This window comes from Myxocyprinus asiaticus, chromosome 30 (genome assembly GCF_019703515.2).
Source record: "Myxocyprinus asiaticus isolate MX2 ecotype Aquarium Trade chromosome 30, UBuf_Myxa_2, whole genome shotgun sequence".
Taxonomy (NCBI): Eukaryota; Metazoa; Chordata; class Actinopteri; order Cypriniformes; family Catostomidae; genus Myxocyprinus; species Myxocyprinus asiaticus.
The window spans coordinates 33276892-33301577 of NC_059373.1; the positions used below are offsets into that span (position 1 = coordinate 33276892).

Sequence of the window (24686 nt, forward strand, 5' to 3'; positions counted from 1 at the left end):
TCTGTGCAGTGTCTTTTTTATATGATTGTTAAACCCTGCCCCTCTCGCTCTTCCTCGATCTCTCTATTTTCTGTACTTTTTCACTCTTGGCTTGTGACTCGGCTCAGCCTGGCCACATGACTACAGGAATGTACACACAAATTCACAGCCCTATGGCGAAAAGTCCTTGTGCTTTTATTTGAGCACAACTAGGAGATAGAAAGAGAGAGGGGGTGCAGTATTAATACCCATTTGTGGCTGTGTTAACCTGTATTTGCTGTTATATTTCAGGAAATCTACCAGCATGTGAAAACAGGTCGTTACAACTATGTGGTGGTCATTGAATTAAACAATAGCCTTAAAAAATTGTTGAAAATCCTTTTTTCTTTTCTTTTCTTTTTTTTTTTTTTACACACAAAAGCATGGCATTTTAATGCATAACTATAAAGCACAGTGCATACCAAACTAATGAAATAAATGTAAATTCCTAAAAAAATAAAAATAAAATAAAAAAGTAATATAATGACGTTCATAGCACTAATGATATCAGCATTTATTTATTTATTTTATTTTTTGAAAAATGCATCTCTGGGGCAAAATTAGCTCCGCAAGGCAGACTGAGTTACATACAGTAAAATATTACTTATACAGTAATGATTTAATTGACTGGATATTGTATATACAGGAAAATAGAGTTTACATAGTGTAAATAAAATGATGGATTGTGCATTTGCAATCATTAGGTTCTTTTTCCAGTCAAAACTGAGTCTGAAATATATAGAAATATACTTACATTTATTAGATATATGATGTATAATGCACAACAAACTAGGCACACAGACACGGTATAGAGCAACAACCAATAATTGATATCCTTGTTGCTGTTCTGCTGCAGTCCATTATGCACCTCTGTCTAATTGTCATTAAGTTGTTGCAGGAATATCGTAATGGTTTAAAAAAGGTACATTTTTACCGTGCTCAGTAGTCTAACACCGCTCGTCAGTGTTATATGAGCCAATCAAATCGATGAAGGCGGGACTTAAATTTAAGAAGCTAAGCGGGAACCTCGTGGAGCACAGCGCATCAGCAAGCAGTTCAGGTCATGTGAGATGTAAGTATCTATCTAAACATGCAATATTTCACCACTGTTTTATGACTGAAATGTTGTACCAACCAACATTAATTTACAAGGGTGCAAACTATTCTCCATTTGGCGAAATTCGCTGTTTTGAATTTGTCATTTATGTTTGAATATGTCATGTACAGTACGTGATTTGTTTCTCTATTTAAAAAAATACTCACAAAGAGATCACAGGAGGTTACTTCATGTGACTGTACCCTCCATAGCAACCTGGCCAATTTGGTTGCTTAGGAGACCTGGCTGGAATCACTCAGCATGCCCTGGATTTGAACTCGTGAACTAGTGAACTCCAGTGTAGCCAGTGTCTTTTACCACTGAGCTACCCAGGCCCCCCTAGTGTAAAATTAGTTTAAGATTTTCTAAATAATTTAATTAATTCTGAATTTTGTACAGCATCTCCTAAGAGTCTTCTTTTAAAAGAGACCATTTTATTTTGAGTATGTCTTGTCAGGCTTGTGCTCAAAAAAATGAGCCACCCGTTGTAGTAGTTCACCTAAAAATGGAAAATGTACTTTTACTCACTCATTTACTCACTCTTATGTTGTTCAAAACCCATATGCTGGGTTTTTTTTTTTTTCTTGGAACATAAAAATAGATATTTTAAGCAGCTCTATTCCATAGAATAACAGTTTATAGTGAGCAGGAGCTGTCGAGCACCAAAAAGGACAAATACTATAAAGCACTATTAAAGGTTCAGTATAAAGACATCATAACAGTAGTCTATATGACTTGTGCATTATATTTCAAGCTTTCTGGGGCTATACAACAGCTATGTGTTGTATGGACTACTTTTATGGTATTTTTATAATTTTTTTATGGTAAGTTTTCTCATTTGACCTTGACAGCAGTGGCCATTATGAGCTGTTTTTGTATGGAAAAGAGCAGCGTTCGGATTCTTGAAGAAAATATTGTGTTAAGATTCTACTGGGAGGAAAAAACAATGTGGGACCATTTGAGGGCAGTAAATAATTTTGTGTATTTTCTTTTTGCTAGCCAGCTGACACAGTCATGTGTCTGATACTATCAGTGATGAAAAGAAATTCAAATTATATTCATCTTTTCTTTGAGACAGCACAAAAAAGAAAGAAAAATGACTGAAACAGTGTTTGTCTTGTACTGTGTGAACTTTAAAAATTCATGTATCTTTTAAAACCAAAAATTATATAGTTTTGGGCCTTTATCGCATTTCAAGCCTTTATTCAGAAAATTGTTGCATTCAGCGCCTTTAATATATTAAAGGACCGAAGAGGACCATTATATTTGTGACTTTAACACCCGTGGCCCCCCTGATGTTTAAATCAGTTTTAACAGCTTTTCTATTATAAAAGTATGTAAAATAAACTATAATATGTGTATCATATATTATATATTGTTTAATGTTTGTATTATGTAAAATAGTAGGCCTAGCTATAGCCTGTATCTACAGTATGTATATGATATTTATGTAGCCTAATAAATATACACTGATAAAAGACACAGACTATAATTTTTTTCTTGGCCAAAAGTAAAACAGGAATTCTCAAGCAAAAAAGCTAAACCTGAAGCATCAAATTTAAATTTGAATATATTCAGATATATACTTCCTGCCCTGTTGTTGGGTAAATTGTTTTGCCACATGTCTCTGACGTCACACAATAAGAGTAATATGACTTCCATGGATGTGGTGTTGTTATGTGTCGGTATTTCACGATTCACAAACTGTCAAAGAAAAATAAAGTAATAATAAAAATAAGTAAATCAAGAAACCGTTGTTTCTTTGCTGCACTGTTGTGGAGAACAGTTGCATTGTCCATTTCAATGGCTTTTATTCGACAGTTTTAGATTGTTCTTTGTATTACAGTGTTTTCCTGTGCTCGTGCAGGCTACACTCCAGTAAATAAAGGAGTATTAAAGGAATATTCCGGGTTCAAAACAAGTTCAGCTCAGTCGACAGCACGTGTGGCATAATATTGATTACCACAAAAAAAAACTCAATTTGACTCGTCCCTCGTTTTCTAAAATAAATTAAAAAAAATTTTTTTTTTTACAGGTTACAGTGAGACAGTTACAATGAAAGTGAATGTGGCCAATTTTTGGAGGGTTTTTAAAGGCAGAAATGTGTTGTTTCAAGGTTTACAGCATTACGTCGTCAAAATGCTGTCGATTGAGCTTAACGTGTGTTAATTAAACACGGAATATTCCTATACTGTTATTAGTGCTTATATTAAAGGAGGGATCCAAGTCATATCTATGGACCAGAGGACATTTGAGTAAAATATGCAGATGAAGTGCATTGTTTCCAGATGTTGTGCTCCAATTAAACATTACAATACTAAATATGATGCTGCGTGTTGTGATGTTGCAAACTGTTCTCCAAAAGATTAGTCTATTTAAGTCTGCTCTTTAATACACAACCAGTTTGAGAATTCATTTATTCATGTCCAAACTCTTGACTAGTAGAGTATGTTACACACATATCATGCTTTGATCATAGAATAACTTTCAATATATTGAGCTGACGCTACACTTGTTTTATTTATAATGTTTCAAGAAAACTCATTGACTCATTTGATTTTGCATCATAAAACCCCACACTTTCCTTGTACAGATTAACCCATTGATACAGGAGGAGCAGTTGCTAAGGGTTGGCGGTGGAGCTGGTCAGGTAAACACCTGTCGGATCCCTCTGCTCACATTCACATTAAAAGGTAGTCTACTGGCATTCTCTGAAGCCAGGAAGCAGTCCTCCAGTGACATTGGGGCAAAGTTTATCACACTGAGATGCTCCACAGAGAAAGGTGGACCACCCACTTTAACAATCTCATTGGTATCTGAAATGCCAATATTAAGTTTCCTGTATCATAAACACGTGGACTGGTTGTGGTTTAAGTGAGCCACCTGATCCCCAACCTCATACATAGTGGATGATGGTTCTCTAGCAGATGGGTTGAATCTGGGTTCAGTTGTTGTGAATGAGGAGACTGGTGCAGTGATACCTCTGCTTCCACCGTTACCAGTGTAACCCTTCCAGCACCATGCTGGTGGGGAGTGTGGATGATGGGCTCACCTGGAGCGCCCCATAAAACCTCTCCATCGAGCTGGGGGTGAAGAGCTTTGCTCCTGGACCAGGCTTTGGTATACAGGTGTGAATTACCATTTTCATTAAGAACGCAAAAGCATGACCTCCTTTTGTCAAATGTTTATGAGATGGTTTTGGCTTTTTATTTTTCTGGTTATGTAACTGAAATATAAAACAGGCCATTTTAAACAACGGATAAGCATTGTATTTTATAGACACTTTATACTATTATACGTATACTATCTATACCATTAATATACTAATTTCTTGTATTAATTATTACTATATTATTATGTTTGGTGGTGTGTGGTCACGGTTCCACTGCTGGTGATGGAGTCTTCTGCATCCTGAGTGATGACAATGGTAAATCTTGGAGATATGGAGCTGCTCTGTCTTACAACCAGCCTAAACAAGCTCTGGACTGAGTGTCAGGTAATAGCTAGAAAACTTCTCAATATTTCATAAATGTGACTGAAATGTTCAAGCTCACTTGAATCTAGTAGACTTTATTGAATTTAGTCATAAGGTTTTTGGCCTTTATAATGTTTTGATCACATAAGAAGCATTTCTTAACAGTATGTCAGGTTTAACAATCCCCCATGCCATGTTAAATGCTCGTTTTGAGCCGTTGAAGTCTAAATAGGTCACTTGTAGTAGCGTTCTGGTCCCTCCTGAAGGAGTTTTGTGGCAATGGTCACATTTGAAGCAACTTTTTGCATTGGCCTATAATATATATGTGGACACATTAGCTGTCACCTTTTGTTTATCTAAGATGCTTGTCTTCGCATGGTAGAAAATTGCAGTCATAGTTTATATAAACAGTCACAAGAGCCATATGACTGCCTCCAGCTCATCAGGGATTGTAACATCATGTCAGTGTTGCTTGTCATGTTATTGTTTTTTTTGTTTTTTAATGGATTGCCAAATTAATCAAATTAAATTAAATAATTCACAAAATACACAATAACTTCATAGTGCTTGACACATGTGCAGAGCGCTAGATGTACTAGGAGGTGTAATTGAGCTTTGTGTTTTCATTTTCAGGGTTACAGTTATCGAAACGTTGATTTTGAAAGGTGCCGATAAGCGTTAACCTGAAATATGAAAAGCCACAAAGCTGATTCTTCAATGAAAAATAAACTCAAAGATAATGGCAAAATGAAAATTGATGCAAACTAGTGCTAAAATGAAATACAATGGACATTTATACATTCATGTAGTGATTTACTGTTTAATTTATTGATTTTAACGCTTTTTTCATTATGTATTTGTTTATTTTCACCATCTATTTATTGGTTTATTTAAGTATTTATTAATTTAATTTTGAATAATTTAATACCCTCTTTTTAATGGGAAATCTGGTAGATTTAAGTGTGAATGTAAAAGTGTCATGCTTCATTTTATCAGTAACGCTCAAATCATGGGAACTGGAGCAGCAGAGCTATTGGGTGGATAATGAGATGGAGAAATATAGGTAGGCTTAAACAGAGCTGAGACTACTACCATACACTTTTTTGGATAGATGAAATTAAATTAACCAAATAAATGTAATGGTCAAAAAATACAAGAACCAGTGTGTTCTAATTTCGTGAATGAGAGGCATTACAATTCTGTGGAAATCTGCAGAGTTCCGCAGACAAAGATTTCATGAGAAAAGCTGTTTTTCTTTGCAAGTGACCAAAACTGTAGACTCTCCATTTGGCTGAACACATTATCTCTCATGGCATTCTTTTCTGTCTGCCATAACTCAGCCAGTGGAACTGCAGGACGGAAGCATAATCATCATTGTACGCAACCAGAACAACTACCACTGCCGCTGTTGAATAGTAGTGCGGATTCTGGATGGAGGAGAGTCTCTGCCCGTGGAGGAGTTAGTGTTTGAAAAAAACACTGGTGGACCCTGCTGTTGCAGCCGGTGCCCTGCAGAAAAAAGGAGTTATGTATTTCACCAGTCCAGCCAATGCTCAACAGAGTGAGGAACAGTGAAAGTCTTTTTTTCTTTTTTTTTTTTAAATAGATAAGTTAAATCCTCATTTAAGTTTCTTAAGTGTCTCAACTCTTTTACAGGGATCAATCTGACTCTTCGCTGGTCTTTCACTGACGGAATGTCATGGAAAAAGGAGGCGGTTCAGATCTGGTCAGGGCCAAGTGGTTATTCCTCTATAACATCATTCAAAGGGGATTCTCCTGAAGACAAGAAATACATCTTTGTCATTTATGAAAAGGGCCATAAAGAATATTTTGAGACCATCTCTTTTGCTAAAATCCATCTGTATGGAGGCAAATAACATACAGGATGAAGAGCTAAGAAAAAGGGACAATTTGGACTTTAAAAATTTTTTCCAATAATTTTGGATTTCCGACTGGTCAAAACAATGCACAATGTCTAAGGTCTAAATTAGATCGTGACAAAAAATCATGATCATGACATAAACTACTCCAAAAAGAATCAGAAATCCAGGTTTAGTGTGACACTTATATAATTTTGATACAGTTATGATTGCATTCACTGGTCTCACTCCATTGCACAAACTTACTAGAATAGAAGTGTCTTGACAATATTCATGAATTTATAGTGAAAATATTAATCTGTTTCCTGCAGTTTGATAGCTGCACCTGCAATTGCACATGGGTTTCTTGAGGCCGTACTGTTTGATTGTTTTTAAACAGCTCAGGTCCTGTTTCTCTTGTTGATCTTTTTACTTGTTCTTTTAAATTATTTTATGTTGTGTACAGTAATGCAGCTGAAGCTAATATTCATATCAGAAGATAAAGTTGTTTAATATGCATAACAATGACTGTTTTCTAAGTCTTGAATTGCAATAACCTCAAGGTATTTCTCCAGTTATCCTGGGTTTTGGTTAAACTGAAAGAGCCCTCTATTACTGACATAAACTGGAAGACACAAGGACTTGTGATAAGTCCTAAAATATATGTTTAAGTCTTAAGTGTATTTTTATGTGATTCAGGTTAAATGGTTTACCAAATCTGCTTTACAGAAAAAAAAGAAAGAAAAAAAATGGTCCTTTTATGTCCATAGAAGTTTTGTGTTTAGATGCTAGCCATTTATTGTAATAACAGTCTACTGAAAGTGACTTTTAAATACGTAAGCCTGTCTTGACTGCCTCCTAAAAGGCTTACTTTATTAGGCTTGATGCTCATTCATTTGTATTTTCACTTGATTAATTGAATTACACAGAGACACATTATTAAATAAATTTGTACATTTTAGTAAGTAAATACAGAATGATGATATTATTTTGTCTGGTACAATGGCAAGTGTACCATGAAGCACAATTGTTGTTTCTGTCACCAATGGAAATTATAGACAGAACTAAAACAGGGTAAATAATAATAAATATAGCTTCAAGCAGCAATACCGGAGCCAAGCACATCAACAGCATGTAAGGAAGTATCACTGATTATGATTTTAAGAAAAGTAGCATAAAAAACAAATAGAAATGCTCAAATTTAAATACAATCTATTATAACTGGCCAGTAGGTGGCGCTGTCACCAAATGTATATAGTGAGGTCAGGGTGCAGTCATTATGACAGTTTCATGAAAATACTGCAAAGTATTGAGAGATAAAGCCTCAGATGCTTTTTGGCGACATGCCATCAAATTAGTTGGCGCGATATTCGAGAACCGTTTCGATCAGTAAGCTTTTGAGAATTTTTTGTCGTGAATGTACCTAGATGATACACAACCAATTTTGTGCGAATCGGACATACATCCTAGGAGGAGTTTCAAAAGTAGGTTTTCAATTAATTTAGGGTGACCATATGTCCTCTTTTTCCCGGACATGTCCTCTTTTTCAGACCTTAAAAAAGCGTCTGGCCGGGATTTCTAAATTTGAGAAAATGTCCGGGATTCGGCTTTAGTTGCATTATGATGTACATACTTCATTGTGTTTGCACGCATATTTGCATTGCTTTAACCCCTATTTGTAAGTCCCGCCTTCTCGCACAACAATTGGTCAATTATAAGAGGCTTGCAGCAACTATTGGCCAAATTCCTGCCTGTCAATTCCAATTACCATGGCAAATTTGGTATCAGAGTATTCAGCATGACCCAAGGAATCTAAGGAGACCAGCCTCACAATTTTAGGCCAAACTTCTTATAAGTAAAAATAGCAATTTTTCCATACCTCCTGAGCACTAGGTGGCACTGTGGAAAACACTGCAGGTATCCTCAGGGCATGCTTGTGATGAAATGTAGAAAGTTTCATCGCTAATGCATTGCGTAGTTATAGCCTCACGTTCATTTTGGCGTGCACATACTCAGATTCGTTGAAACGTTATTCACAAATGGTGTGGTCTATCAAAAAGCCCTTTTTGTCAGCACTGTCCCTAGATGATACACAACAAATTTCGAATGAATCAGACAAACGGTCTAGGAGGACTACGAAAAAGCATGTTTTTTGTAAAATTCAAAATTGCGGAAAATCGAGTGGGCGGAGCTGAAAAATTATGCCACATTTCCTTATCAGGCATTACCCAAGGAATCAGAGGGAAAAGAGTTTTGTTTCTAGGCCTCATGGTTCAAAAGTTATAGGCTGAAACGTGTGAAAATTTTAACAGTTGGTGGCGCTAGAAGGGATGAGTTAGAGACCCCAAATTTGGGTCAGTTATAATTCAGGATGTCCTCTATCAGTGTGCCAAATTTCATAACTTCCCTAAGTACTGTTCTATGGGCTGCTGCAGACTCAAGAGTGGAAGATGGAAAAAATAATACAATTAAATGAATAATGAAAATTCAAAATTGTGGACAGGAAGTATGGCCGACCATGGCATATTGGGTATCATCGTACTCAGCATGACCCAAGGAATCTAAAGAGGCCAGCTGCATAATTTTCTATTTCTATTAAATGGCAGAAAATCTAGGGGGTGGAGCAAAAAATTGGCCGGAGGTTAAAATCATAATCAGGGGTTTGGTACGGTTTAAAAGTTATAGGCCAAAACGTAAGTTAAATTTTGAACAGCTGGTAGCACTAGAGGGCATGAGTTACAGACCCCAAATTCGGGTCAGATATATTTGAGAGTGTCCTCTATCAGAGTGCCAAATTTCATAACTTTCCTATGTATAATTCTGTTCAACTTATGTGCTAGATTATATAGCTTGCAGCCATCTTAAGAATTTTGTCTTTGATCTTCCGGTCTAGCGTTTTCTTTATAGATTTCTGTGGTGTTTATGTCAATGTGTAATTAGCTATCGAAGTGGATTTACAGGTTATAGAGTTGTCAAAAGTTATCATGTGTATTTAAAAGTGTTCAGGGGATGTAATAACAACTGGAAGCAGAGCGGGGAGATTTTAAAACAATAGTACTTAATTCAGAAATTCACAAGATCCTACCTTCACGCTGTGGACGTACTGATATGCCTCTGTGCTCATGAAACTCCAAGCGACAACACAAAGTCATTAAAAATATCTTGTATGACACCTCTGACCATCTTCTCATGTCATACACCCATCGCGTTATAGTTCATGTGAGCAGATTTTTTGAGTGTTAAACCCGAATGGGGGAAGGGGTGCAACTTTATACATGCGGCGTCCTCCACCGTATTCTCCCCATTGACGTTCTTGGGAAGGCGCGCATGAAAACTCGTTCAGCGGGAGATGCTGATGTAAACACAGACAAGGTGCGCAACAGTTAAATCCATCCTTGTAGCACATGGTGATTGAGTGCGAATGAGTTAGGATATGTTGGATAAATATAAATAGACTAAGCTGTGTATTGCACAAAATTATTGCTCAATGGGGCAGTTTTAACTGTTCATGAGATGGATAGCCTGAGGGAAAAAACTGTTCTTGTGTCTGACAGTTCTGGTGCTCAGTGCTCTGTAGCGCCAACCAGAAGGCAACAGTTCAAAGAGGTAGTGGGCTGGGTGAGTGGGGTCCTGAGTGATTTTCCTAACCCTTTTCCTCACTCTGGAAGTGTACAGTTCTTGAAGGGTGGGCAGGGGGCAACCAATAATCCGCTCAGCAGTCCGAACTGTCCTTTGTAGTTTTCTGATGTCCGATTTCATAGCTGAACCAAACCAGACTGTTAATGAAGTGCGTAGGACAGACTGTACAGACATACAGACACTTTTGCTGGTCCTCAACTCTGGCCAAGAGGAACAAACAGAAGTTATTGCAGCTACACAGTCATGTTGTTCTCCATCATCAGCTGTGGGAAGAAGGGTAGCTGGGTTTAAGACAGTACAGCAAATCATCAAATCGCCTACATATTGCACTTCCTCCTTTTAATTTGATGCTGTCAAGTGTTTCAAGTCAAGTCAAGTGAGCTTTATTGTCATTCCTCTATATGTAGAGACATACAAGGGGACGAAATGCCATGCCTCGCAGGACCACGGTGCTACATATATAGACATTACACATAGACCTATCTAGCTTATATACTATACATATACTTTGCATATACTTTCAACATATACTTTACAGACAATTAACACACATAGTGCAACAGTACAGAAAACAGTGCAAAGAAAAAATTCAGGGCAAACAGTACAGGACATTAAGGGCATGAGGACGTTAATAATTAATATACACAGGAAATGTATATAGGTGTAAACATAAGTGTTTCCCTGGTGAGCCTGGGTAGCAGCGAAGATGTTAAAAGTGGTTTTATACACACTGGTCACTTTAACATTTCTTTCGATGCTGCATTATATATTGCTGTACTTTCACAGTACCCTTGAGCCAATTGGGTCCATGTGTATGTTTTCCCCTCAAATGAAAAAGCAAACCAGTATTGCGAACCTTTATCAACTGGAATGCTGAAAAAAGCATTTGACAAATCAACAATGGAAAACCATCTGCTGGTAGCAGGCACTTGTGACAATATAGTGTGTGGGTTTGGCACATTTGGAGCTCGAGCATGCAAAGCTGCATTCACAGCTTTTAGATCTTGTACAAATCTCTATTCTACTTGCTGGCCAACAGAAATTGGAGTGCACACTGGAGATGTTGGGCAGGGCACAAAATCCCCGTTTTGAAATGTGTGGTCTGGCATTGGGTACCCAATATTGTGTCTCTTCTGCAATACTGGGCAGCTGCACTCTTCATTCCAAAACAACCAATCTGTTTTCAGCCAATGCTTTTGTAAAGGTTTTCTAAACCAACCCTTCTCATACTGTTCATCTGGTCCATCTGACACAAATGCAGTACAGTGTAATGAATTACCTTCTATAAAATCAGTTCCTTCCTGCCTCATATGTGTGTATGCCAATTCCAAAACCTCACTGCCAACTGTGCATTTTTCACTTTCAGTCAATTGCCATTCATAAGCATATAACAGTGTTTCTTCCTGGCCACAACTACCCCTGAAGCTCCTGGTATTAAACTGATGCCCAAAGCACACATTAAATCGTGACCCAGCAAATTCACTGGGCAGCAATCAGACAGCAAGAAAGAATGTTTGATATTGCCCTTGAAATTGTCAGTCACAGACAAAGGTGTGGTATAATATTCTTTTGCTATGTTCCCTGTAACCCCAATAGTTTTCACAAACCTGCCACTTAATTTTGGCTTAGTTTGAAATTCCTTTGTCATTATTACTGACTCTGTGGCACCCGAATCTACCAAAAATGTTATTGGGGTGTTTCTTACTGTCAATGTTAACTTTGGCATCGCCCTATAGGCCCCATTAGAAAACATGATGTATTTTGTTCCCTGTGTGTCATGCACATGTGTGTGTGTGTGTTTTGATTTTACTCACGTGTTGATGTATGTTGCTGTTGTCCTTCAGATGTCACCTGATCCATTCCCAGTCCCCAAGCCAGTCAATCAGAATCCTCTTCGTGCTCTGCTGGTCCCTTAAATGCTGGTTTTGAATGTTCTTTGTTCTTAGGACATTCTTTTGCCCAATGTTCAAGTGCACCACAAATGAAACAACCTCCCTCTTTTTTCTTCTTAAGGCATTCTCTAGTCCAGTGCTCCATGGACCCGCATGTGAAACATTTCCCATTTTTGGAGTTCCACACCCTCTGGATCCACCCCTCATTCGTGCTCCTCTTCCCCTAACTTTCTCTCTGCCCCTCCCTGCATGGGATCCCTGTGCTTCAAAGGCATTCAGCTGAGCCATTTGCAGGCGTGTTGCCATATTGTTTTCTTTTCTCTTTGTTTTCTCATTCAGAGCTTTCTCAGCATGTACAGCATATTTTTCAACATCAGCCTGTCTACCAGTATCACAGTCAACACAGTGTTCACGCACATGTGCTCTGATATCAGTTCTCAGTCCTTCAACAAAACGGAAGTGCAAATGCACTTCCCAAGGTGACATATCGATAGTGTCTGGGTGGCTTTTCAATACCACTGTGAACGGTGTGCATTTCAGTGAGGCAAGCCAGAAAATCGTACACATTTTCATTTGGTCCTTGTTTGCATGCTGATATTTTACGGAGAACCATGCACCTCTGGAATGTAGTTCTGATGCTGTTCATCAGGTCGTTCACTGAATGTGTGTACCCCGAGCCATGTTCTTCATCATATGGGAGATCCTGGTTGGGGAATCCTGACGATACCCATCCCCATTTGAGCTTCATTTGCGTACCCAGTAATCTCCATATTTCTCCAGTGGAGGGTCGAAACTGTGAGATTAACTCTTTCAACTGCTGCACATTCTCCCCCCCCCCCCCCAGCTTCCTCCACATCAGGCAATGTTTGGGCGACTTCTTTGATATCAGTAAAAGTCCATGGTTGATATACATACTGAACCTCACCATTTCCAGCTGCCACCGGAATCTGCGGCATTTGGACTGTTGCTGCACGGGGAGAGAGTTCAACTGTCAATTTGGACACCCCTTGTTTGCTATGTAGGCATGTCGTTACAGGCGATCCGGGGTCCCCATTATAGGGAAGGGGTTGCTTTTCGGGTTCTGCTGGAAATACTGGGGCAGATGGTGACACTGATCCACTGTGCTGCCCCTCCTGTAACCCGTATTCCTCTGGGCAACATCATGGGGGAACTGAGTTCAAATCAGGATCGTCTGAATATTTCAAACACTGAGACAATTTGTTAGTTTTTCCTGTCCCTGCCTGCATTTTCCTTTCCCTCAAATTTGTTTTTGTCAGCCAGTCTGCATATGCTTTCCAGTCTGCTTGAAAAATTACATTCTTCTATTGTTTCCTTTTTGACATATTGTTATGTTCCTCCCTACTTATTTTTTCCTTTTCTTCTAACTTCTCTCTAAGTTGTTTGAGCTGCCTCATACTGAAACTCCCTATTTTAGGAATCCCACACTCCACTACCCAGATTCATAGTTGATCACAACATCCATTGCCATAATTAGTTATTATGTACTTACAATTTGGAGAACTCAAATTGGGTTAACCTACAATAAAATTATCCCCATTTTTGCTTTTGTTTGAACCCATACTGTCCAACTAGCAGTGTCACTGCAACAGCCCTAGTTATAAAATTTACAACTAGTGGAGCGTCCCGGCCCTAGTGACTAGAGTACTCGAATGATTCTCTAGCGGTCTCCCTTGACCTGCCCTAGTGACCCGTAGGCCAAAATAATTCCCTGAATTATTTAGATCACTGCCCTTTACCCAAAATGTCTTATAAGATGTTTCCTCTTACCAGAAAGAGAAGTCATGCTTGAGTCGATCTTATGGCACTTTTCCACTGCACGTTACGGTTTGACTCGACTCAACTCTGCTTGCTTTACTTTTCTGAGCTTGTTTTTCCACTGCAGTTTAGTGCAGCCTTAACATGGGTGGGATTATAGGCTGATCGTCATAGTTGCCGCTAGCTGTTAGCTACTAGCTCATTGTGCTGCATAAAGCAGTTGTTGCATGGTGATTTTACACAAGTGTAACAGTTAAATTGGCCTGGTTGTTTTAGAAGCAAGCTTTCTAGTAGCTGGTCAATTAAATAAAGTGAAGCTTTCAAGCAGAATATAGATTTAACATAACAAAATGTATCATCCTCCATTGTGGACTCCAACAACGCCTTGGCTGAGTCCAGGGCTCTCTCCCTCCCATTGCTCACAGGTCTATTGCCATAGATAGCGTCCATTTGGTCGAACCCTTTCCACTTTCTTCTGTTTGAACCACTCCGGCAGCTGTGGTCCTTGATGGTTTTGTAGTCACCTTTACGTTTTTTTTAACTTTTCCCTACACTGTTGGTAGCTGTGTGCGGCCAACAGCTGAGACACTTCCTGAAAGAATTTTTCGTTTCGTGTCGCCCCATCCAGCTCTCCTTGGATCCTCTCCTCGGCTACTAACGAGAGGAACGTCTGCACCTCATTTATTGACCACGGCGTGATTTTGTGCACAGCCATTTCTTTTTACAATTTGAAAGTTGCGTGAACAAATGATACTGCTATCGCTGTTGCTAACTTTAAAACCAGCAGGTCGATGTCTCGTGTCGCAAATCCAGTGATGCTGGTAGTGACGATTCTCTCTGACAAATCAATGATCTGCAGGATTTTGACGTCACATTTAGTATCGACTCGGCTTGCTTGGAACCTTGACCGAGGTGGTACTAAAAAAAGTACCAGGTACCAGGTACTATCCACAGTGGAAAACCCCCAAAAAGCGAGCAGAGTCGAGTCAAGTCGATTCGAGCCATACCGTGCAATGGAAAAGCCCCATTAGTAAACCACCTCGGTTCTTTGGGCTGTGCGGTGATCCAACCCTGTTTTCAGCTATCCGGAAACCGCGTTTCACCCACTTTTTCCGGGGAGGTTCGGACACAGGGGACTCCAACCCCTGCCTTTGCACGGTTTTTTCCTTCAGCACTGAGTTCGTTGGTCGGATCAGCCGACGGCCCACCCAAGGACGCCAAAATTGTCGTGGAAATTCTGCAATAAAAAGACTCAGAAGCAAAAGACTGTCTTTCTGTAAGTTTAATTTCTTGCAAGAAATGTTTCACAGTCACCATTTGGAATGCCAAAGCTTTCTCTTGGTGAGTGAACCCAGAACCTTCTGTTAATTGGTTATTTATCAATATCTGTGGAGTGCAGCCCCCACCTTCACAAACTCCACAACACAGCTGCTCCTGCTTTCATCTCTGAGACTTTTGGCTATTAATTGTCTCAAGTTGTTAACTTTGCTGTTATCTTAACACCTACACTAGAGTAAAAAAAAAAAACGTCTTCAACACACACACATGGAACATTAGTTCAAATAGAGGACAGCATAGTTCAACAGAGGACAGCATTAAAAGCAATGAGTAACACAGAAGAATAAACTGTAAAATTATAAGACATGTGGAATGAGCATAAATTCCCATAACAATGTTAAATAAGTCCTAGTAGGAATGCACATATACTCACAGAAACTGATATATGATGTCATAGTATCTGTGAGCTCGTCCAGATTGGTGTCTGCAGCTCCAAAATCACTCCAATCAGTGCAGTCAAAGCAGGCTTGTAGTTCCAGCTCTGCTTCATTGGTCCATCTTTTTACAGTCTTTACTACAGGTTTAGTATATTTTAGTTTATTCCTGTAGGTCAGAAGAAGATGAACCAGACAGTGGTCAGAGAGTCCCAAAGCTGCTCTAGGGAAAGACTGATATGCATCCTTTAATGTTGTGTAGCAGTGATCCAGTATATTTCTGTCTCTGGTGGGGCATGTAATGTGCTGTCTGTATTTTGGCAGTTCACAGGTGAGATTTGCTCTGTTAATATCACCGAGTATAATAATAAGTTAGTCCGGGAATTGTTGTTCTGTGTCCGTGATCTGATCAGTCAGCTGTTGCAGTGCTGCATTCACACACGCTTGTGGAGGAATAGAAACACTCACCAAAATAAACGAGGAAAACTCCCGTGACGAGTAGTAAGGCTTACAGTTAATAAAGAGCACTTCCAAATTATGACAGCGCATCTTCATTAACGTTGTTATATCTGTACACCAACTTTCATTGATGTAAATGCATGTTCCACCGCCTCTCGTTTTCCCCGTTAAATCCGCAATGCGATCCGCTCTGAACAGCTGATAGCCCGGCAGATGTAACAAGCTGTACGGAATGGCTTCACTCAGCCAGGTTTCTGTGAAGCACAAAGCAGCAGAGATTGAAAAGTCCTTGTTTGTATGGGTGAGGAGATGTAGTTTGTCCGTTTTGTTAGGAAGAGAGTGAAGATTCGCTAGATGAATACCTGGCGCGCTGTTCTCGGCGTGCTGGCTCACTTCCCTCATTTGTGTCTCATAGCGCGCTTGAACAACACAGCTGCACCTTTGACTAAAATGTCCAGCAAAACTTCCGAACAGTCATAAACCAGGAAAAGATTGTCTGGTATGTGCTGCCAAATGTTCAGCAGTTCATCCCTGGTAAAACTGATTGGAAAAAAATTACTAAACAGAGGACAAAAGAACAAAAACAACAAAAGAATTGGAGAGCTCCACACTAAGGCTGCCATCCGTGGCGCCATCTTGTAACATCATACTAAGGTGATTACTGTAATTATTGTATTAGATTTCATTAGTTATTGCACATAAATAAAATGGAACTTATTTCTAAAAAAAAAAAATTTTATAACAAGAAATATTGTAATAATCTATTTATTTTTAATTTTTTTATTAATGTAAAATATCAAGGTTAAATAGCTAAATAATATAATTGTAAGTATTTTTTTCCTCCATTTTTCTCCCCAATTTGGAATGCCCAATTTCCAATGTCCTCTAAGTCCTCACTGTGGCGTAGTAACTCGCCTCTATCTGGGTGGCGGAGGATGAATCTCAGTTGCCTCCATGTCTGAGACCGTCAATCCGCACATCTTATCACGTGGCTTGTTGAGCGCGTTACTGCAGAGACATAGCGCATGTGGAGGCTTCATGCTATTCTCCGCAGCATCCACGCACAACCCACCATGCACCCCACTGAGAGTGAGAACCACACATTATAGCAACCACGAGGAGGTTACCCCATGTGACTCTACCTTCCCTAGCAACCGGGCCAATTTGGTTGCTTAAGAGACCTGGCTGGAGTCACTCAGCACACCCTGGATTGGAACTCGTGACTCCAGGGGTGGTAGTCAGCATCAATACTCGCTGAGCTACCCAGGCCCCCAATATAATTGTAAGTATTGATGGTGTCTTACCATCTGTCTCCACATTTGATGAATTCCACATTTTGTAATGACTAGAGAAACAGACTGCATTATTTCTGTTTCTATTGTCAAATTGATATAGTATAAATAACATCACATCAATCATTAAAATAGGAGGGCTACAAATGAACATTAAAAATCCACAAAACAGGAGTACGGTGACGCCATGCGAAGGGCAGATGTGTGAAAGACAACTCTGCGCACTTTGCTAATTTTGTTAATTATTTTCATGATATAATCTGGTGTAATTCGATACACCCTGTTACACATTTACTGTTTGAGGTAACCATGGCAAAGAAGTCAAAATCCTCAGGCTCTGGAGACATTAAAAGACACTTACGGTTTCAAGATGAAAGCCCAGACAGGCCTGTGGACCGGGGACTCGATTTGGATGGCGCGGCGGGAGAAGGAATCCAGTGTCAACTGTCCAACATGTTGGTAATGTTGACGAAGGTTCTTGCGGACTTGGAGGATCTCGCTGTAATACGTCGATTGATTATGGCGTTGGAAAAAAAATTCTCTGAGCTAGTCACAAGAGTGACAGATGTTGAAAAACGAATCGATTATTTGGAGTCATCAGAGAGGGAATTAGCCGCTAATCCACCCACAACCAAAGTTGATTTGGAACATGTTCTTGAAAAGCTTGAAGATCTTGAGAATAGAAGCCGCAGGAATAACATTCGAATTGTTGGAATTCCTGAGCATGAGGACAGGCCTGTGGACCGGGGACTCGATTTGGATGGCGCGGTGGGAGAAGGAATCCAGTCCAACATGTTGGTAATGTTGACGAAGGTACTTGCGGACTTGGAGGATCTCACTGTAATACGTCGATTGATTATGGCGTTGGAAAAAAAATTCTCTGAGCTAGTCACAAGAGTGACAGATGTTGAAAAACGAATCGATTATTTGGAGTCATCAGAGAGGGAATTAGCCGCTAATCCACCCACGACCAAAGTTGATTTGGAACGTGTTCTTGAAAAGCTTGAAGATCTTGAGAATAGAAGCCGCAGGAATAACATTCGAATTGTTGGAATTCCTGAGCATGAGGACAGGCCTGTGGACCGGGGACTCGATTTGGATGGCGCAGTGGGAGAAGGAATCCAGTCCAACATGTTGGTAATGTTGACGAAGTTACTTGCGGACTTGGAGGATCTCGCTGTAATACGTCGATCGATTATGGCGATGGCAAACAAATTCTCTGAGCTAGTCACAAGAGTGACAGATGTTGAAAAACGAATCGATTATTTGGAGTCATCAGTGAGGGAATTAGCCGCTAATCCGCCCATGACCAAAGTTGATTTGGAATGTGTTCTTGAAAAGCTTGAAGATCTTGAGAATAGAAGCCGCAGGAATAACATTCGAATTGTTGGAATTCCTGAGCATGAGCAGGGCAGAGATATGGTGAAATTCCTATACAAGCTTTTCCCGAGTCTGCTCGACATAACAGGCCACAAGCTGGAAATTGAGCAAGCTCACAGCGTCCCAGCTCACAGATCTGCTGAGGGAGGAAGGCCCTGATCAATTCTGGCCAAATTTTTGAGATCATCCGATAAAGATCTCGTGTTGCGCCAGGCGAGGAGCAAAGGAAAGCTTTCTTGGAAGAATTACAATATTTTCTTGTTCCCGGACTTTGCGAACTTGACAAGAGAGAAACGCGATCGGTTTAAGGAATGCTAGAAACTCTTACATCAGCGGAAGATCACTTTTGCTCTGATGTTTCCAGCCAGACTGAGAATAAACACCAAGGATGGCAGCAAAGTATTTACATGTCCCAATCAGGCAATGTCTTTTATTGAAAAAATGGGTGAGTAACCATTGGGTGTTTTTCTTGTGAGCGGATTGACTCACTATACATACTCTGGCTTTCGGTCGAAGCTGGGTGCCATTTTTGTTCCCTTTTGCGTTGGCTCCGCCAAGTGGCTGGAGTTTGTTTTGTTTTGTGGATTAACACTTTTCCTTAAAGAAACTTTTGCATTGACGGAAGATCACTATTACAATGAATGGATGACCGAAAAATATCTACATGCCCACACAAAGGATGTCTTTTATAAAGTTGGAGGACTGTGTAAATCATGGGATATACTTTTATGAGGCCTCCGAGTGAATTGACTCTTGACCATCCGAGGAAGCGGGATGTGTGTTTTGTTTCTTTTTGTGCTGGTTCTGCCTAGCGGTTGGAGCTTGTTTTGTTAAATAACATTACTTCAGGACAGTTATGGATGAATCTGTCAGTTCCTTGTGCTTATGCCTCCTGTTGGCTGGAGTATGATTTGTGGAGTATTTTCGTGGGACATCGGAATGATTATGTCATCTGCTGCACTCATCAGCTGGCACACTGAAGATTCGTTTATCTGACCAAGGAAACTGAACATCGGCTGGAATTTGTTTTATGAAGGAACACACCTTCGAGACAGTTCTGTGAATGAGTCTACACGTTCTTTGTGTTTATTCTGCCTATTGGCTGGGGTTTGTTTTACAAAATATTTGATGTTATGTCATTTTGCCTTACAAATCTGTGAGGCAAAATTGAGCAATCTGATGGCAAAGTTGTCACGGGGCTCTCGTAGGCGTACATGGACTCTTTGAGTTTAAAGGGATTGACGCCGGTTGGCGCTTTGGTGCGTGGGGTTAATGCGCAAGTTTTTCTTTTTTCTGTTTGTTTTGTTTGGGGGGAAGTTCGGGGTTTTACTGTTGCATTGATGTTGAAATGTGGTCTTCATAATTTTGTTTTTGGCACACAATTTATTTTTTCTGTTATATCAAAATGTCAAATGAGTGTACTATCTCTCTCCACGTGGAATGTGAGTGGGTTGGGGCACCCCATAAAATGAAGGAATGTTATTTCTTTTCTTAAACGTAAGAAATATGATATAGTGTTTCTTCAAGAAACACATCTTTCCCTGAAGGAAGCTGAAAAATTTGGGAAGATTTGGGGTGGACATGTTTTCTTTAGTGTTGGCTTAAGTAAGAGCAAGGGAGTCATTATATTGGCAAATAAACATTTACAATTAAAATTTCTCAAACAGTTTAATGATAAATTAGGAAGAGTCATTATTGTTTTAGCAGAAATTCAGGGGCAAAGTATGATTTTGGCTAATATTTATGCAGGCTTTTTTATAGATCTTGAAGGGATGTTGCAAGCTGCTGGCACCCCTCATGATATAATTTTGGGTGGAGACTTTAATCTTTTGATGGACTCAGTCCTTGATCATAGTGAAGAAAAAGTGTGTAAGCCCCCTAGTTCAGAGAATTGACCCGACTGAAATACAGATATAATACTGTTTAGTGGAGTTTTGGTTATTCAGGGCAAGACAGTCATACTTTGAGTCGGGGGACAAAGCAGGGAAGCTTTTGGCTAGATATATAAAGCAGAGAGAGTCTTTTTCTACCTCAGTGAAATCTGCTGGTGGAGAAATGTTTACCTCAGCCATAGATATTAATAATGCTTTTAAAGAATTCTATCTTGATCTCTATAGTTCCACGTCTTCATCTACTGATGAAGATATTAGAAACTTTGTTGAACCATTAGATCTTCCTAAACTGAAGACTGAGCAAAAAAATGCTCTTGATTCTGAGATAACCTTGGAGGAGCTTGATGAAGTAATTAGGTCCCTACCTACTGGCAAGGCTCTGGGGCCAGATGGTTTTTCCGCAGAATTTTTTAGATCCTATGCTACAGAACTGGCTCCACTTTTGCTAGAAGTTTATATGGAATCATTAAAGAACGGAAAACTTCCGCCAACCATGACACAAGCCCGGATCAGTCTGATTCTTAAAAAGGACAAAGATCCAAGCGAGTGTAAAAGTTACCGTCCAATCTCCCTGATCCAACTAGATGTAAAAATGTTGTCAAAAATGTTGGCTGACCAATTAAGTAAGGTTATGACATCTCTTATACATATAGATCAGGTGGGGTTTATTCAGGGTCACAGCTCTTCTGATAACATCAGGTCAGTGGTGGACGAAGTACACAAACCAAGTACTTGAGTTAAAGTAGAGATACACCAGGTAAAATATTACTCCAGTAAAAGTAAAAGTGCTTCCTTTACACTTTCACTTGAGTAAAAGTACAAAAGTATTTGCCTTCAAATGTACTTAAGTATCCAAAGTACTATGATTTTTTATGGCTATAATATCCTGTTATCATTTTTGTCACAAGACTCATGCTTAATCAATAATATGTGAAAAGACTTAATAGAATGATATTAATTAGTCAGACACTTATGTCTATTAAAATTATCATGAGCTCAACCTTGAAGCTAAACAATTTCCTTTAGAATCAAATGAAATAACAAGATTTCAGAGCAGGTTTAAATTTAAGGTTTATTTGTAACAGTTGCAAGTTTAAGTTTAATAACTTGTATTATACACAGGTTCACATGAGTTTTCTTTTACTATATTGTATCTGAATGTCTCTGTGCATAAATATAAACTGGCCATATCAAATTTACTGTAACAGGAACTAGTTTTTGTGTCAGAAGAAACACACTTGCCAGTCACAACTGCATGTGTGTACAAAACTCAGTCATGCATTTCTCCACAAAGTCAGGAAGAATGTTATATTAATTTAGTAATGCTTGGATGTGTGATTGTCAGTGTTTGTGCATTAATTCCTATACTGCTTCACATAAAACCTGGTGATACCTGGTAAATAAAATAACTTGGTAAATATAAAATATATATATATATATATATAACTAAGGTGACCTCAACATAGTGTGGACATCTCAAAACAAATTACATAAACTGTCATCACAAATGACATGTACTAAAATAACAAGCCTCAAATGGCAATGAACAATTTGTGGCAGTAAACATCATTAATCAGCATGCCATTAATTCTGCTTCTGGTGAGTGTGCTAGTAGAGGAGGGCACTGATGATCTAATTAAAGTGGCAATATTTTGTATTCAGCTTGAGAAGGAGCTGATTCTCAAAGTTTTTTGAGTCCATTCTTGCCCTCCTGGGACTGAAAATAAGCCCTGCTGTGCTGAAAAGACGTTCACAAGCTGCAGAAGCGGGTAAAGCAGTGTTGACCTTCAAAGACAACTTACAGACTGCTGGGAAGGACTTGAGAATTTCTTTGTCATCAGCTTTGCAGGCAAGGTAGCCATCTAACTGCTTGATACCTTCCTGGCCATGAGTAGGCTTCATGCTTGCAAAGAAGTCCTCTTCCTCAGAGGCACTGGAACCATCAGCTGGTGTTTGATTCAAAGTGTCTTCCTCCAGATGGTCCTTGATGTAGTCCAGGCCTGAAATGGACATTTACATAGATGCTAAGAATCAAAACTTCATTTTAATCATATACATTTCTCCAGATAAAAATATCAGAAGAACAGCATTGTCCTATGTATTTCCAAGGTGCATTTAAAACTAACCTAAACAAATTGAGAATGTCAAGATAAAATTTGAGTTGGTATCTTTTAAAAATGATTTGGCTCAGTTTCTTTGAATCTTTAACTGATGACACTTTGATGACAAAAACAAAAACTAAAATAATCTTACCTAGTTTGACAATGTGTTCATCCAATGTCCAGGATGTTTTAAATTTCGGGACAAGGATTGCAGCTGCTATAAACTCTGGCTCTACCAGCATGTTTCCAAAGTGCTGCTGCAGGCCTCCTTGGATGGCATCCACCACAGGTTTGCAGTACCTGGAGGTAATGTGAATTCGGTCCAGTTTCGAGATGAGGAGTGTCAAAGTAGGCCATCCCATCTGAACATCGATTTCAGCCTGAAGAATGTTGAGGGCTTTGGCTAGGGGGCTCATGGTTCTGGCATACTCTTCCAGAAAGGCAATTTCAACTGGACTCAACCTATCACACATTCAGACAACAACAATTAATCATTTCAAGTCATTACACTTTTAAGTGTGTGTGTGTGTGTGTGTGTGAGAGAGAGAGAGAGAGAGAGAGAGAGAGGGGGAAGTGTCATTTTACTGTATCTACTGTTTTACTGTTTCCCTGTATCTACTCCTATCAGATCCTTGAGTAGTTAAGCTACTACTCAAAGTAATGTGTTTAAAAAAAAGTTTTACTATTAACATTACATTACTGGAACATGAATTTAAAGGAATTATAAAAAAAACAGCACTTACATTGGCAACTTGAGTGAAGTGCAGACAGTTCTGATAGCCCCCTCTCCCTGATCTTTAATGATTCGAAGCACTCTCTCAACGGTGAGAAATAAGGAATTCCACCTTGTTGTGTTGGGGCAGATCAGCTGAATTTTGCACGTCTTCTATAATCTCTGCTGCAGCCGCAGATCTGCCACACTTATTCCATAGTGCATGGCACTTTGCAAATGCTGACCTGGACAGCTTCTTGTAGGCTTCATTTGAACAGGCTTTGGCTGCATCCACTGTGGAAACCAAGTTTAATAAGTGGCAGGCACAACGATGATGCTTTGGAAGTTGGAATAGTAAGCCATCATCCTCATCATCGACACCATCCACATCCTCATCATCTCCATTACACATCACATCACTTATCTCATCTTCAGTCTCATCTGAAGCAGAGTTGTTGTTCTCATCTTGCTCTCTGTATATACGGAATGCCTTTAAAAAATTTGACCCGTTGTCCATAGTAGTTCAAACAACCTTGTTCTGTATTCCAAATTCAGAATGTATGTCATTTAGAACGCAAGCCAAAATATCAAAAGTGTGTGGGCCTTTGAGCTGCCTGCATGCTAGTGCTACTGAACACCTCTCCAGGCTCTTAGGATCAACCCAGTGGGCAGTGACACCAATGAAACCTCTTCTCCTTGAACTCCAACAATCTGTTGTAGTTGCTATGGAATCTATTTCTGACATTGCTTTTTTCATATTAGTCTTCATCTTAAGTGCTGCCTCATCCATCTTACGTCGCAAAGTGGCCCTTGACATGAGAGAGGTGTTAGGCTGAAGATCATGCAAGAAAGCTTTAAATGATGGTTGTTCCACCACATTAAAGGGTTGGAGACTCTGGGTCACAAAATTCAACACTGCATGATCAACATTCTTCTGTATGACTAGCTTAGTTTCTCCCAACGTCAACTGTCTGGAGGTCAAAGGAGCCTCGTCGCTCTCCATTTTTCTTTTCCTTGGCGCTGTTAGGGCAGTATATCTCTGCAAGTGGCTACCATCCTTTCTCTGCAAAAAGGAAACATTCAAAAAATGAACTACATATCCAGAGATCAGTCTCCCTCCCTTTGAGAAATAAAATAAATATTTCATGTGGTTTTAGCATGTCATAGATGTAAGCAACAGAGTACAATATTTTCAGCACAGGCTTAGATCACAGTCTTTGGAAGCTGAACATTTAAAAAAAAATAACAATCTCGGTTAATAAGGAGCACTCAGACTGCCAACTGTTTAAGCATCATACGCTGCATGTAAAACTAGGTCAAAATAGAATTTATATTCCAACATAAAGTATTAACATCGATTGATTGTCATTTCACAATACCGG

At 39.3% G+C, this 24686-nt stretch overlaps 1 pseudogene; it reads left to right on the forward strand.

Annotated features, from left to right (window-relative positions):
* The first annotated feature begins 4538 nt into the window (after window positions 1–4538).
* Window positions 4539–7377, forward strand: LOC127421038 (sialidase-1-like; annotated as a pseudogene).
* The last annotated feature ends 17309 nt before the right edge of the window (window positions 7378–24686 follow it).